The following is a 15,420-nucleotide window of genomic DNA, read 5'->3' on the forward strand; positions in this document are numbered from 1 at the left end:
ATTTATTATTAAAAATGACAGGCGTAAAAACATGCACTCACATGCTAGAATGCCCTATGCGTGTCCTACAACGTGCCGTCCGCTTCACATGCAAGGATGCCGAGGGATTGCAGGAGGAGGCTGGAGTCGGCGTGATTCCCCGCTTCGTGGCCGCGACTCGGCGCGCCTGGTCCCTCCTCTGATGACGTTCCCCGTCAATCAACCTCCTTTCCTTCCACAGGGTCTGCACGTTGCAGCACGTTCTGCAAGCTCCACCCTAAGCGCGTTTCGTGACTCTGACGTCACTTCTTCAGGGGTAATGGAGCTGTGGGGGCACTTGAGGTAATTTATACCTTTGTGCATAGCTGCCGTAGTGTTCCCATTGGATGGATGTCCTAATTGGGAACTCCTACTGATTGTCCACTTGTTGGCTGATATCAGGCAATTCGTGTATGGCAGGTTTAACCACTTCATGCCTGGACAGCCAGTAGCACTGAATGTTTACACTCTAGCATGCTGTGAAATACTTTACAGAGGACAGTAAAGATACATCAATGCCAATGCATCTAATAAAAAACAAATACATGAATAAAACTCTAGTGAATATAGAAAAAAGAAATAAAAAGTAATTAGCAACCTTGTGGCTTCTTATTTCAATGCGCAAGATAGCTATTATACTAGCTCCCTGCCAATGTCAGCATATAGGACCCAGAGGTGGAAAGAGATTACTTTGAATACAAAGATCAGATAACCTGGTTAGGTAATATTCAACAACAGCAGTATACAGACCTAACTATCCCTCAGAAATGCTGCCAGGTCAAATTCAATGTTAAGTCCTCTCGGGGTTAAGGTTTTGAGGGTATATATCCAGTAGCTTTCGCGTCTGGATATAAGATTAATTTTATCACCCCCCCTCCAATTCTGCTTGGGACAGTCAATCCCTTTGCAGATTAACCCTTCTGGATTTTGTCCATGTTTATTTTTAAAGTGACTGGAGACACTATGTGTCTCCAGACCCCTTTTAATATTATAGACATGTTCCGCAAGACGTCGTTTCAATGGTCTACCTGTTCGCCCTACATATTGTAGTCCACAAGGGCACTCTAACAGGTAGACCACAAAAGGAGTCTTGCAGGAAATGAATGATTTAATGGGAAATTTAGTACCCGTGACATTGGATTGAAATTGCTTGCATTTAGTGCTGTACCTACAGCCAATACATTTATCACATGTAAAGAATCCGTCCAATTTCTTGAGCCATGTTGTACTTTGTGCTTTCATGGAATTAAACGGACAGCTCGGTGATAGTTGAAGCTTTAAATTATTGGCCCTTTTAAACACTATTTGGGGGTGTTTGGGTAATATTGATTTAAGGATTGCATCCCCCTGTAGTATACTCCAATGTTTCCTAATTATTTGTGTTATTTTGTTTGACATCCCATTATATTTGGTTATGAAGGGGATAAACTCTACACCATCTGATTGTTTTGATCTCTTATTGTCCATACAGATAAGGTCATTTCTATCAATACTCTTTATACTCTCTAGGGCCTTCTCAACCATATTAGGATTATATTCTCTCTGGATGAATTTATCCTTAAGATCATTGGCCTGCATCTCAAATAACTCTGGTTGAGAGCAATTTCTTTTAGTTCTTAAGAACTGGCCCTTGGGAATATTATTAATCCATCTATGGTTGTGATGGCTAGATGCCAGGAGATACGTGTTAGCATCTACTTTTTTATAAAAAGTCTTAGTCTCAATAGACCCTCTCTCTATGAACAATGTGAGATCCAAAAAGTCTATACTCGTTGGGCTGGTGTTAAAGGTGAATTTTAAATTCATATTGTTATTATTTAAGTATGTTTTGAACTCCCCAAGTTCTTCAGTGTCTCCACCCCAGATACATAGCACGTCATCTATATAACGTTTCCATAGTACAAGGTTCGCCCCAAATGGGCCACCGGAATGGATATACTCCTCCTCCCACATGCCCATAAAGATGTTAGCATAACTAGGGGCGAACCTTGTACCCATGGCAGTGCCACATATCTGGAGGAAGAAGCTGTTATCATAACTGAAATAGTTATGCGTTAGTATGTAACGTATCCCCTCTATTATGAATTCTCTGAATCCCTGTTCAAGACTATCATCTTGATTTAGCACCCTTCTGATTGCTCTGATACCTAAGTCATGATTTATGACGGTATACAGAGACGTCACATCACACGTGACCCAAATGTAATGATCTTCCCATTTAAGGTCCCTAACTAGATTTAATACGTGTGTGGTGTCTCTTAAAAAAGACGGGATTTTGGGGACATATTTCTGCAGAGTGGAGTCAATGAACTGCGACAAATTGGATGTCAGTGATTTGATCCCCGATATTATGGGGCGTCCAGGGGGATTCCAAAGATCTTTATGGATCTTTGGAATGAAATAGAAAATTGGAATCCTTGGCTGTAATACATCCAAGAACTCCAATTCACCTTTGGAAATATTTACATCCAAGAATCCCTTATATAGATATTCCTGAAGTGCTGTCTTAAACTCTATGGATGGATTGCCCTGCAGTTTTTTATATGTAGTTCCATCACTTAGAATTCTCAGGGACTCTTGTTTGTAATAGTCAGAGTCCATTATGACTATGCCTCCCCCTTTGTCTGCAGACTTAATTACAATTTGTTTGTTACTTTCTAGACTCTTAACTGCATCTTTTTCTAACTTGCTCAGATTATGCTTGGGGATTTTGAACTCACTGGTTGCCTTTTCCATGTCCTGAATGACTAGTTCAGAGAATGTTTCTAGGAAACTGCCCTTAACGTGTTTTGGATAAAACACTGAGGGTCTTTAAATTGGGTGGTGGAGATCGATCTATTCTCACTACTTTTATTATTACTCTGAATAGTCTCCCTACTTACAGCATCTTTTATAAAGTACTTTTTTAATGTTAGTCGTCTCACAAATTTTTGGGTATCTATAAACAAGTCAAACATATTAGGTCCCTTAGAGGGAGCAAAGTTAAGGCCCCTGGACAAAACTTTTTCCTCAACCTCAGTGGTTCTGTAACTGCTGATATTGAATATATTACTAACCTCTACCGGTGGTTTGGCTGCTCTGACTTTTTTCTCTTTCCTTCTTCCACCTCTTTTTCCTCTGAATCCTCTATTCTTTTGCGTCTCGCCGACCTGGGGGTGTCTTGTCTCCCCACTGGGTTTTCTATCTCGCTGTTTTTCCATATAGGGAAATTGTACTCCCTGTCGTGGTCTAAAAAAGACAATTGATGTTGGTTATTTTCATGATCGAAGGATGGTGCATTAAAGGGTCTGAAATTGTTAGATCTAAAAACACTATTGTCATACCCTCTATATGTCCCTCTGGGTCCATCATGGTAATACTCATGGTGCCCATACCCACCATTACCATTGAAATACCCTCCTCGTGGTGGGCCATGGTATCTATGGTGATCATCCCTTACAGGTGCTTGTGGCCTAGCTCCCATGTAGGGCCTATGGGGTCCCATCTTTCTGTTTGATGTTTTATCCATTTTTTCATTGTCTTTTTTAGGTTTTGATTTGATATCTTCCTTTGATATCACTTTATTAATTGGAGTGGATTTCACCTCAACTGTGGGTGTATCCTCTACAATGTTAACTTTCTTCTCGGTTTTCCAGTCTCTCTGTCTATTCTGTTCATAATCTTTTTTATCCCTGATAATTTTTTTCTGCTTTGAACTAATGACCTCTTTCTCTAATTTTTCTATTCTCTGAGAAATCTTTTCATCTAGTACTTTATACTCTTTGAGATCAGAGAATTGGCCCAATTTTTCTTGGATTTCAATAATCTCTTTATCCAAAACTTCAGTACAGAACAAAATCCCTAGAAGTTTTGGATAAAGAGATTATTGAAATCCAAGAAAAATTGGGCCAATTCTCTGATCTCAAAGAGTATAAAGTACTAGATGAAAAGATTTCTCAGAGAATAGAAAAATTTGAAAAATTTGGCTTATATTGTAAAACCCACCCCTTTGCACCTACTTTTTAAGGACTATTGGTTTAATAGGTGAGCAGTTCCTCAATACCTCTTAGTCTATTAATATGCAACAATATAAAACTGTTGAAATATAATTATAAATATACAAAATATATATACTGTTCTAATATAAATATACAAAATATATATACTGTTGTAATATAAATATAAATATACAAAATATAACTACTGTTGTAATATAAATATACAAAATATATATACTGTTGTAATATAAATATAAATATACAAAATATATATACTGTTGTAATATAAATATAAAAAATATATACTGTTGTAATATAAATATACAAAATATATATACTGTTGTAATATAAATATAAATATACAAAATATATATACTGTTGTAATATAAATATAAAAATACAAAATATATATACTGTTGTAATATAAATATACAAAAGAAATATACTGTTGTAATATAAATATAAATATACAAAATATATATATACTGTTGTAATATAAATATAAATATTCAAAATATATATACTGTTGTAATATAAATATACAAAATATATATACTGTTGTAATATAAATATAAATATACAAAATATATATACTGTTGTAATATAAATATACAAAATATATATACTGTTGTAATATAAATATAAATATACAAAATATATATACTGTTGTAATATAAATATAAATATACAAAATATATATACTGTTGTAATATAAATATTCAGAAATAACAAAAATATTAGATAGAGTACAGTAGATGTACAGTACATTTTTGGATCTAAATTTTTTTAAAAAGTTTTATAAATATACTTACGCGTTAGTTACCCTTGGTGCCCTTTTGCGTTCTCTGTTTTTTCCGTGTGCATGATAGCTCACGTTGGTAGCTAGCACAATGAGGCCAGAAGTAGCTAACCAGCGTTGGATAGCAGCAATTCGGTGTCCGCTCGTGTACATCTCCTTAATTCGCATGCTGAGATCCTTGGAAATCTTTTTAACAACCATTGCTGCGAGTAGAAAGAAATACAAACACAAGAATGTATATTCGATGTTTAGTCGATGTGTATTCAATGTGCAGTGAATCCACAAAATGGATGGTGTATTTATACGGTAATAACTCACATTAGAGTACGCCCACTTTCAGCACCTGTACCTCGCCGCCATGCATAAAAGGTTACACACTTTGCATAGCCCACCACTCGATGATCTTTATCTGAACTTGCCCTTGTCCAGATACTGCATTGTGCCACCTGCTTCCATGGAGATACCCCAATTCTACGGACGCAGGTACCCACTCGCCTCTGCCGTGCCTGTCATGCAGAAAAAGCGAAAGGCGGTTGCCATTTCCACGCCAAGGCAAAAGCGACAGGCTAAGGCCAATAAAGAAAATCTTCTGCTGACCCCATAGGCTAAGGGTTTTCAAAGACGTCAGCCTTATTATGTCAAGAAGATATACGGTGATGTACTCTCGACGCAAAACGATTGGCAGCCAATCCATCGAATCCACAGACCACTTCCTCACATATGCTTCGACGACTCTGCCGCCGCTGACCCGGAAATCTTCAGCCCGTCTTCTCCACCCCTCGTCCTCGACGCTGTCACCGCCCTAATGGAAATCCACAGGCCATCTTTTCCGGTTCTATCCGACGACGTTGCCGCTTCTGAAATCCACGGATCAGTTTCTTCTTTGCTCTTAGATGACTCTGCTTCTCGCCTGGAAATCCAGAGATCACTTTCTCCATCCCTCTTCGACGACGCTGCCGCTTCTCCTCTACCGGATATCCACAGGTCACCTCCTCCACCCTTCTTCGATGTCTCTGCCGCTTCTCTCCATGGAACCCCTATCTCATCCTCCATTGCACCCATCCACCCAGATGTGCACATGCCATGCACATGAAGCAGCTCGTTAGACCGGATGCTGAATGGGATAAGTGTTTATCTCCCCGGGAACACTATTGTGCTAGCAAAGATAGATCTGCTTCTGGAGACCATGTTAAATGTGGAGCAACGGATGCTACATATGGATCAACGGATGATACATATGGATCAACGGATGGATCGACGGATGGAGAAGATAGAGGCTGACATAGCGGGTATACATCATTTGCTCGGTGTTAATGCCCCTGTTTCCCCGACGCCTGAGCAGGGGGGTGACATGGATGTCATGAATGGGAGCATCGACCCCCTTCCATCAGCAACCGCACCACCTCAACCAGAAGATGTAGTGTACATGTATGCCGTTGAGGAGGACATGACAACCCCGTCAAGACCACGACAGGAGACAACACTACGACAAGACCGGAGGAAAGCTTCCTCCCAGACAACCAAAATACCATCGCCCGTCGCCTCAAGCATACCCGCTCGCAGAAGACCTACATTCGCTCGCATCGATTCGGTGCCCGACATCACCCTGTGCGATCTGCCACCGGCGCTCAGGGAGAAGTATAGGATGATGAGTGCTGGTGCACCCCACAAGTATGCCTTGTTGCACCATGTTCCCTACTCGTTGTACTGCGACTGGGCCTTCAGAGTGAACTACGACGGAAATCGCGCAAAAAAGGCGCTTCCTGCCAATTTAAGAAAGAACATTCTGGATGAAATGCGGCGCTTTTATCCAATTACAGATCCTGTAATGAAAGGCGTTCGAGACTGCATTAATGGTGTTTTGCGCCATGCAAGGAATCGGCCATGGACGGACAATGTGGTGACTTTCTGGTTTAACCCCGGAGCTGTAAGACCATACTGTTGTGCTGAACTGTGCTGTACTGTACAGTACATGTTTTGACCTGCTGAACTTACTGTAAATAAAGGAGATGTTTTGACTTGCTGTACTGTATTTAACTTACTGTTTTAACTTGCTGTACACACACACAGGACCTGCACAATTCCAGTCCCTGAGGGCCGCAAACAGGCACGGTTTTCAAGGTTGTCCTGAAAACCGGGCCTGTCTGCTGCCCTCGAGGACTGTACTGGTGCAGGCCTGACTGACTGTTTTGCACACCATTCCACTGTACTGTATACTGTATGTTTCTTTAATAAAGGAGATGTTGCGTTTTGTATACTGTATTTTATGAATAAAGAATTTTTTTAATCACAGGTAAGACAATACTGATGTGCTGAACTGTATTGTACATGTTTTGACCGGCTGTACTTAAATAAAGAAGATGTTGTTGTGTGTTTTTTAACTTGTATTTATACAGAAATGTTTTAATTTGCTGTACACACACACACAGGACCTGCCCAATTCCAGTCCCTGAGGGCCGCAAACAAGCACGGTTTTCAAGGTTGTCCTGAAAACCGGGTCTGTCTGCTGCCCTCGAGGACTGTACTGGTGCAGACTGTTTTGCACACCATCCCACTGTATATGTTTTGACTTGCCGTTCTTTGATAAAGGAGATGTTGCGTTTTGTATATTTTATGAATAAAGATTTGTTTTTAAAACATGTGACTGTAAACCATACTGACTGACAGTAAATGTTTTTACTTTCTATACATAAATGTTTTCACAACTGTAGCAGTAAACCATACACCTGTTGATGTTTTGAATTGCTGTGCACTTAAAATGTTTCTACTGTACATTGTACTTACTCCACCAATAAAAGAACATGTTGATTTGATTAACATTGTTCCATTGGCTCCTTTACTACTGTAACAAAATACAGTGTTTCTAGAATGTACACTACTATCCAGGCACACTGTACTGTATATGTAGGCATGCTCAGTACAAGAGTATTAAAAAAAATAGAAGACACATACAGTACTGTACTGTACTGTATGTACTGGCACTGTATAGAAGACACATACTGTATGTACAGTACTGTAATACATGTAGAATAAATGCATAGTTTTTATTTTTTCGGGTTTATTACACAGTATACTGCTGCGGCCGAGTTTATTCGAGCATTTGCCCGGTCTCGGCCGCAGCAGTAACCTGGCGTGCGCCGGAGGGTGCCCGGCGCGCGCCAAAGCCGCGGAGGAGCGCCCTCCGATCGGGGCGCTCTCACTCCCGCTGCCGGGTCCGCCGGGTCCCCCGGAACCCCCTGCCGCCGTCCCCCTCCCTCGGGGAGCCCTGGACGTGCGTGCAGGGGGAGCAGGCACCCGATGACGCGTGACCGCGCATCGGTGATGCGCGGCACGCTGAGGGAGTGCGGCTAGCACGCCGGGGCATCCCCCGGCTTGCGGTGCTAGCCGTGCTGCAATAAAGTGTGTCGGTAGTGTACTGTTTTTAAAAAAATTTGTACATCAGCCACTAAATTGTAGACTCCGGTACGTGGGTTTTTAAATCTGATTCAGCAATGTGCAGGCATTGTTACACAAAGCGATATTATCCATTGAAATCCCTCCATTAGCCGTTTTCTTTTCTGAGGAAAAACAAAAAGAAAAGTTTTACTGTAATGGTCTAAAGAAGTTCCCAGCCAGTCCCACCAATAATTTTCTCGGTGGGACCGTCATTGGAAGCCGGTGCTGGTGCATAGCTTAGCAGCGACTGTCGTTTCTTAGTTGGTTTTAACACGACCCTTCGCCTTTTGCCGTCTGCATGATCATAGATACAGGAAAAAGCCGGTGATACACACCAATACCCTCCAACAAATTGTGGCTCAATACGATAAAAACAGGGATCGCTACATAAACTTTTCCTTATTGCTCGCTTCCTTTCGATAAAATACTGATAAATTTGAACAACTGTTGCCATTTTATCATCTGTTGCATTAATCGCGGCCCATATCAAATACGCGTAACTTCTGTCAGGTTTTTGGAAAACGGGCTGCACTTGAACACTCAAGGCGGGCGGGTCTCTGGAGAATACTGTAACCGAAACTGGTCTTTGTCTTTCTTTAATATGAAAAGCCTAAATTGATACATTTTTGCAACCTCTTCCTTCAGTCTCAAGGCCAAGTTACAATAGCACACTGTGGTATCTTTTTTAAACAAAACACCTGCAAGTCGACACATTACTGAAGCGCATGCGCATTACAATTCATGAATATCTGCCATCTGGTGGACACGCGAAGTATTGCAACCTATTAAATCTGAACCATTCTAAATAAACGCATCAACCGTGCGTCAACCGCACATGACCCGTGGCTGAGAATGCAAAATGAATGCGGCATGCTCCAGGTGAAGTGCGTCGCATTCCAGGAAAAATCCAGGGAAAAAACGGCGATGTGTTAGACTCAGATGAGCCGCAGCAGTACAGCACCTACCAGGACTTTATATATGTTTCTCACAGCATAGCGCTTACCTGTGTACACCAGCACTCACTTATATTGCAGATCCCTGTTTGAGGAAGATCTTCAATCAAGATTATTTGTACTGTACTATTCAGATCATTAGTTACCTCCGGCATTGTAGCACTATTTACTAGAACTTTGTTCTACAAACCATTGCAGCAGAAATGCTGCAATCAGATATTGATATCATTAAAACAGAAATAATGACAGTGAAAGGAAATTTGTCAAAATTAATTCCACCTAATGATTTCACATTCTTTCAGCAACAACTAGAAGCCTCAGTGAAAGACATGGAAAAGAAGCCACTAGGCCATAAAATAAAGAAATTTAAGAAAGACACATGACTATGAAACTGATAAAATTTAGAGCTGGAAAGAAATAGGCAAAATCCAAGAGACTTCCCTACTAAGAGATACGGACAACAACAATGTCTACAGCATAGAGATATGTGTGTGGATGACTCAGAGCACTATGGATTTAGATTAATAACATACATTTATTGGTCAGAATAACGACGTTTTGGCCGTCACAGGTATTCCTTGAGCAAGGAGCATCGGTAACCATATGTATTAGTGTGCAGCATAGAATCTATATTTTGCATATATTGCATAGAGATGACATTGATCCAATTTGATATTCCTTCAAATCTCCTATATCAGGCTCAATAGACCCTTTCCCACTCATTCTTTAAACAGACGGTAGGCAGAGAAAATCTGAAATTACCATACAAAGGACACAACAAAGATATACCCAGAGATTAATGCGATCAAAGATCAACAGTTACCATGTCGTGGAGTTACAGGAACAAGCAACAGAGAGGGATTTAATTATTAACATCTCTTCAAAATCCCTTACAGAGCATGAAAAGGCAGTCATCAATAAAGAACTTTGCTTTGCTCCTACAAAAAAAGGAAGAGATTTTTGACTGAAATGTAGATTTCTTTAAATTCTTTAGAATAATTCATCTGAAAATGTTTTTTTCTATGCTTATAATTATGATATGATGACGATTCCGACGACGATGATGATGATGATGATGATTATGATGATGATGGTGATAATAAAAATCCTACAAATTGTCAATGTAAATAATCTTTCTGATGTGAAGTTTAGGAATAGTAGTTCCTTTTGCCTTCCACTTTTAAACTCCTCTCTCAAAACATTTATGAATTTATTCACATTGGATATTGATAAACTTAACCTTGATGGAGCCCATCATCAACAATCTATCAAAGAAAGAATATACTGCTGCACCAGCTTTTATTCTAAAACTTCTCGTAACGTTAATCTCTGCTTCAAATATAAATCTTCAAATTACAATTACTGTACACACACAGACTTGCAGAACTGTATGGCTGTACTGTGTAGGTTGAATTGCTGTTAGCATTTTAAGCAATAGCTTGCTATCGCCCACTTGAGTTTCTAGATAGTATTGCAGACAATGCTAAAATGCAATTTTCTGCGCCCGATAGAAACCCGAGTCAATTGCTATATGGTTGGAAAACATAGCGTGTCATGACCCGGTATTCAGAGCGGTACGACGAGCGAGGCTTTAGAATAAAGGCTGGCACAGCTTTAAAGAATTCTCAGGTCTACAAAATAAAGAGCTAGTTATAAAGAGGTCTGAAAAAGGTGGAGCTATAGTAGTCATGGCTTTCATCAAATATATAGAAGAAGCTCACAATCAACTATAAAATGCATCACACTAAATAAAACATGATGGAGATCCTACTAACTATACAATCTATTATTAATACAGTGATATTGGAAGCACTTAAAGCAGACATAATTGATTAAAATCTTGTTTTTTATGAAGAAAAGTTCAGTCATGCCTGTGCTCTATTTATTGCCAAAGGTGCATAAAAATCTAGAAAGGCCCCAAGGACGCCAAATAGTAGCAGAAACATATACTATCCTACAACCTTTATCAGGATTGATAAATAAAGGATCTTTAATTAGACTGATTCTTGCAACCTTTGGGTATGAATCTCAGCACATACATTAAAGATACCACTGACTTTATTAATAAAATCAAGTAAATAGAAAACATTAAAGATAATTATATTTTATGTACATAGATTTACAGTACAACGTGTATTCAGAATCCCAGAATCACTGAATATGACACCTACAAGTGTAATGATCCATGTAAATGAGTCATATCTTTGCTAAAATATATTGCACTAGAATTAACCATCTGCTCCATCCCAAATGCCGCTTTTTAAAATTTTGCATACATTTTAAATAATACTGCGGTGCAAAAGGACACTGTTAACTGGGTTAACAAGTAGGTATGTAAGGTAGAGACCTCACACAAAGATCCCTATAGATTGCACTCAAGGTACATAGGTATAATATAGTATAAAGTAGATTTACTAATCAAGGAATGCAAATATTCCTATAAAGAGAATATACTGTATAGTATATCTCATATCTACCACTAACAATATAAGTTATGAAAACAATAACGTTTTATTATTCATTAACAACGACATTTTGTGATATTATTTACAGTGTGATTAAAATTCCCCATGTGGGAGGCGGCACATAACTGCTAAGCTAAGGTAAGTATAATATCCAAACTTATTGGATTGGTATAGCAGTATTATTGGTATTCGTTATTGGGTATAATAGGTTTTTATAGTGGTATTAAATGTCTAAAGCGTATTCAAAACCCACTTATAAGATCCAACAAACAAATTAATTCTCCTCTAAATAGTTAGTAACCATGTAGATTTATATCCTTAGAAATGCAAATATTTTTGGTATAAATGATAACCTTCTATAGCAATTAATGCAAGGTGTTAATATATATGAATTATTAACCAGATGTATGGCATTTAAGTTCAGTGCTAGCCTCTTTAAGGTAGAGTTAGCATATTGTACCATTAATGTCATAGGTATAAGCTGCCTAGGAGAATAGCTGTATTAAAGCACCTTGTAGACAAAAATAGGCTAATTGCCTCAATTATACTGTATACAGTATGATTGTGAGCTTGAAGGCTGAATAGCCTGTCTGGAAACAAAGTATAGTTTTATGTAATACCATGCAGCTCTGTCTGACTATGGGATATATCTTATATTGGATACAATACAGTAATAGCTAAATGGGTTGTTATAATATAACTCCTTTAATTAGGCTAGATGTCTTTGATTTAAACACGATGTTTGTTGAACATAGCCTCTCCTGTAGTGGAGTAAAGTTGCAATGTATCACCATATACACTGGCGACACACTTTATTCGAGCTCGGCTAGTCCCGCGAATTCGGGTATACTCGGGTGTATTCAGGTTTCTGATCGTTTTCTGCCAGAGTGCATTGCGTTCTTTTCCGGCAGGGATTTAAGCTTTTAATTCCGGCTTGCTGAAATACTGCAATGCCGTGAAAATACACATGGTGGCGCTTGCGAGCTGTTCTCTGTGAAGCCGTCACCTATAATGAATTGTAATGCAGTATACAGTATATATATATAATATATATACTGTATAACAACAACCCCTATAAGCCCTAACATACAGTACTGTACACATACAGTACTGTATACTGTATGCATATACATAAATGATAGTACTGTATGGGCGGCGGGGGCGTGATGTGTTTGCAGCAGGCAGAGAGAGATCCGCTGCTCTCTCTCTGCGCAAACATTGGCACAATAAAAATTATTTGAAATACATTTTTATTGATAGTGTAGATGTGCAGGGGGTCTCCGGAGCTGAATCGCGTTGGTTTTAGGTCTGGGGACCCTGTGCCCCCCGAGATACAGGCCCCTTTAGGGGGTGCCGGTATCCCTCTGCGTTTAAAGGCCCCGATCACGTGATCGCGGCCTGTAAACCAAGCAGAGCAGAGGGATACCGGCACCCCCTAAAGGGGCCTGTATCTCGGGGGGCACGGGGTCCCCAGACCTGAAACCTGTGCGCTTCTGCTCTGGAGACCCTCTGCACATGTACAGTATCAATAAAACACATACAATATACAGTATAAATAAACACTCGTTCTTTACCTTAGCGGCTATGCACTATGGTAAAGAAGCATCATTTCTGTATTTTAATAATATTGTACAGTGAGCAGGGGGTTCCCTGAGCCAGAAATTAATGCTCAGGGACCCCCCCTGCTCCTGCTCAATATTATTAAAAATACAGAAAATGCTGCGTCATTACCATAGCGGATAGCCGCTAAGGCAATGAAGGGGTTAACCCACCGTGCCTGCTTTATTGTGTGTAGTGGGGATGGGTGAGGGGGGTATTTGGCCCTTGGTGTGAGTTTAGGACTTGCGGGAGGGGGGGGGGTTGCGGGTGCACTTAACCCCTTCACGACCGTAGCAGTTAATACCACTACGGTCATGAAGGGGTTAAGCCCTCCCGCTATCCCCCCCCCCCGCAAGCCCTCCCCAACCATCATTGGGGCTAATACCCCATTCACCCACCCTCCCGCTACCCACAATAAAAAAATACACACACACACAGCAGCCGCCAAAAAATAAATAAATAAATCTAAATAAATAAATAAATAAATGACAATAAATACATTTGAAATACATTTTTATTGATAGTGTAGATGTGCATAGCCGCTAAGGCAATGAAGGGGTTAAGGCATAATAAACAATTAATACATTCAATACATATTTTTCATGTCTGTGTTAAAACTCCCTGCCTTCTCTCTAATCTATGTAAAACCCCCTCCCCCTATTCTCGCTTTTAAAACTCCCTGCCTTCTCTCTAATCTATGTAAAACCCCCTCCCCCTATCCCCCTATTGTGTGTGTGCGTTAAGCTTCCCTGCAATCTATGTAAAAAAAACTCCCCCTATTGTGTGTGTGTGTTAAATCTGCCTGGCCTGTGTTTCTGAGTGCTGAGTGCTCTGCGTTAAAGGCCCCGATCACGTGATCGCGGCCTGTAAACCAAGCAGAGCAGAGGGATACCGGCACCCCCTAAAGGGGCCTGTATCTCGGGGGGCACGGGGTCCCCAGACCTAAAACCTGTGCGCTTCAGCTCCGGAGACCCCCTGCACATCTACACTATCAATAAAAATGTATTTCAAATGTATTTATTGTCATTTATTTATTTATTTATTTAGATTTATTTATTAATTGTGCTGCTGCTGCAAGTCCTAAACTCACACCAAGGGCCAAACACCCCCCTCACCCCCAATAAAAAAAATTCACGCACAGCAGCCCCACAATTAATAAATAAATCTAAATAAATAAATAAATACATGAAGAGAAATAAATATATACTGTACAGTATATACTGTATATATACTGGATATATATATATACAGTATACAGTATATATAACAACAATCCCTATACAGTACATATACAGTATATACTGTGTACAGTATATATATATACTGTATACATATATATATATATATACATATATATATATATATATATATATATATATATATATAGTATACAGTATACAGTATATACACACAGATGATGAACCAATATACAAATACAGTACATGTAGAATGGTTATCAAAATCATACTGTCCTACAAATAACGCTTCTCTATACAGTACAGACAATAATAATAATAATCCATTTAATAATCCTAACTGATTTTACAATATAAAACATAACATTCCAATCCACACAGTACATTGCATTTACATTGTATACTGTAAATGATGCATAGCATTAAATCTATGCACCATATACTGTACATTCTGCAAATGAATGTTAACAATATAATTGCAAGCTACTCTACCAGTAAATACAAACACTTCCAAATAAACACTTTAACCAATCAAGTAAACAAAAGTCAATATATACTGTACAGTAAGTACCAACCAGAAAACACAATTTAAAACCAAAGCTAACCCTTACAATACCAAGGATTACATCTATCTAATTGTAAAAAAACCTTATACATTATACACAGCATTGTTTAAAGCCCCCTCCCCCCTAATGTTTCTGTTAAGCAGATTACACTGAAGGGAGAGAGATATAAAGGCCTAAAGCCTTCCTTACCAGTAAATCTCCCTCCCTGCATTGATTGATGTCGTGCAGTGTATGTAAATGTGGGGAGGGGGGGGACCCAATGTGCATAATGTACTGTGAGGTCTAACCACCCTCACCCCCTACCCACATACTGTACCGTTACCCCCCCCCCCCCCATCCTGGCCATGGCCCCTCCGCTTCTGCAAAACAGACACAAAAATTAAAACATACAAAGTAATGTCCCCTAACTCCT

This window comes from Ascaphus truei, chromosome 1, assembly GCF_040206685.1.
Source record: "Ascaphus truei isolate aAscTru1 chromosome 1, aAscTru1.hap1, whole genome shotgun sequence".
Lineage (NCBI taxonomy): Eukaryota > Metazoa > Chordata > Amphibia > Anura > Ascaphidae > Ascaphus > Ascaphus truei.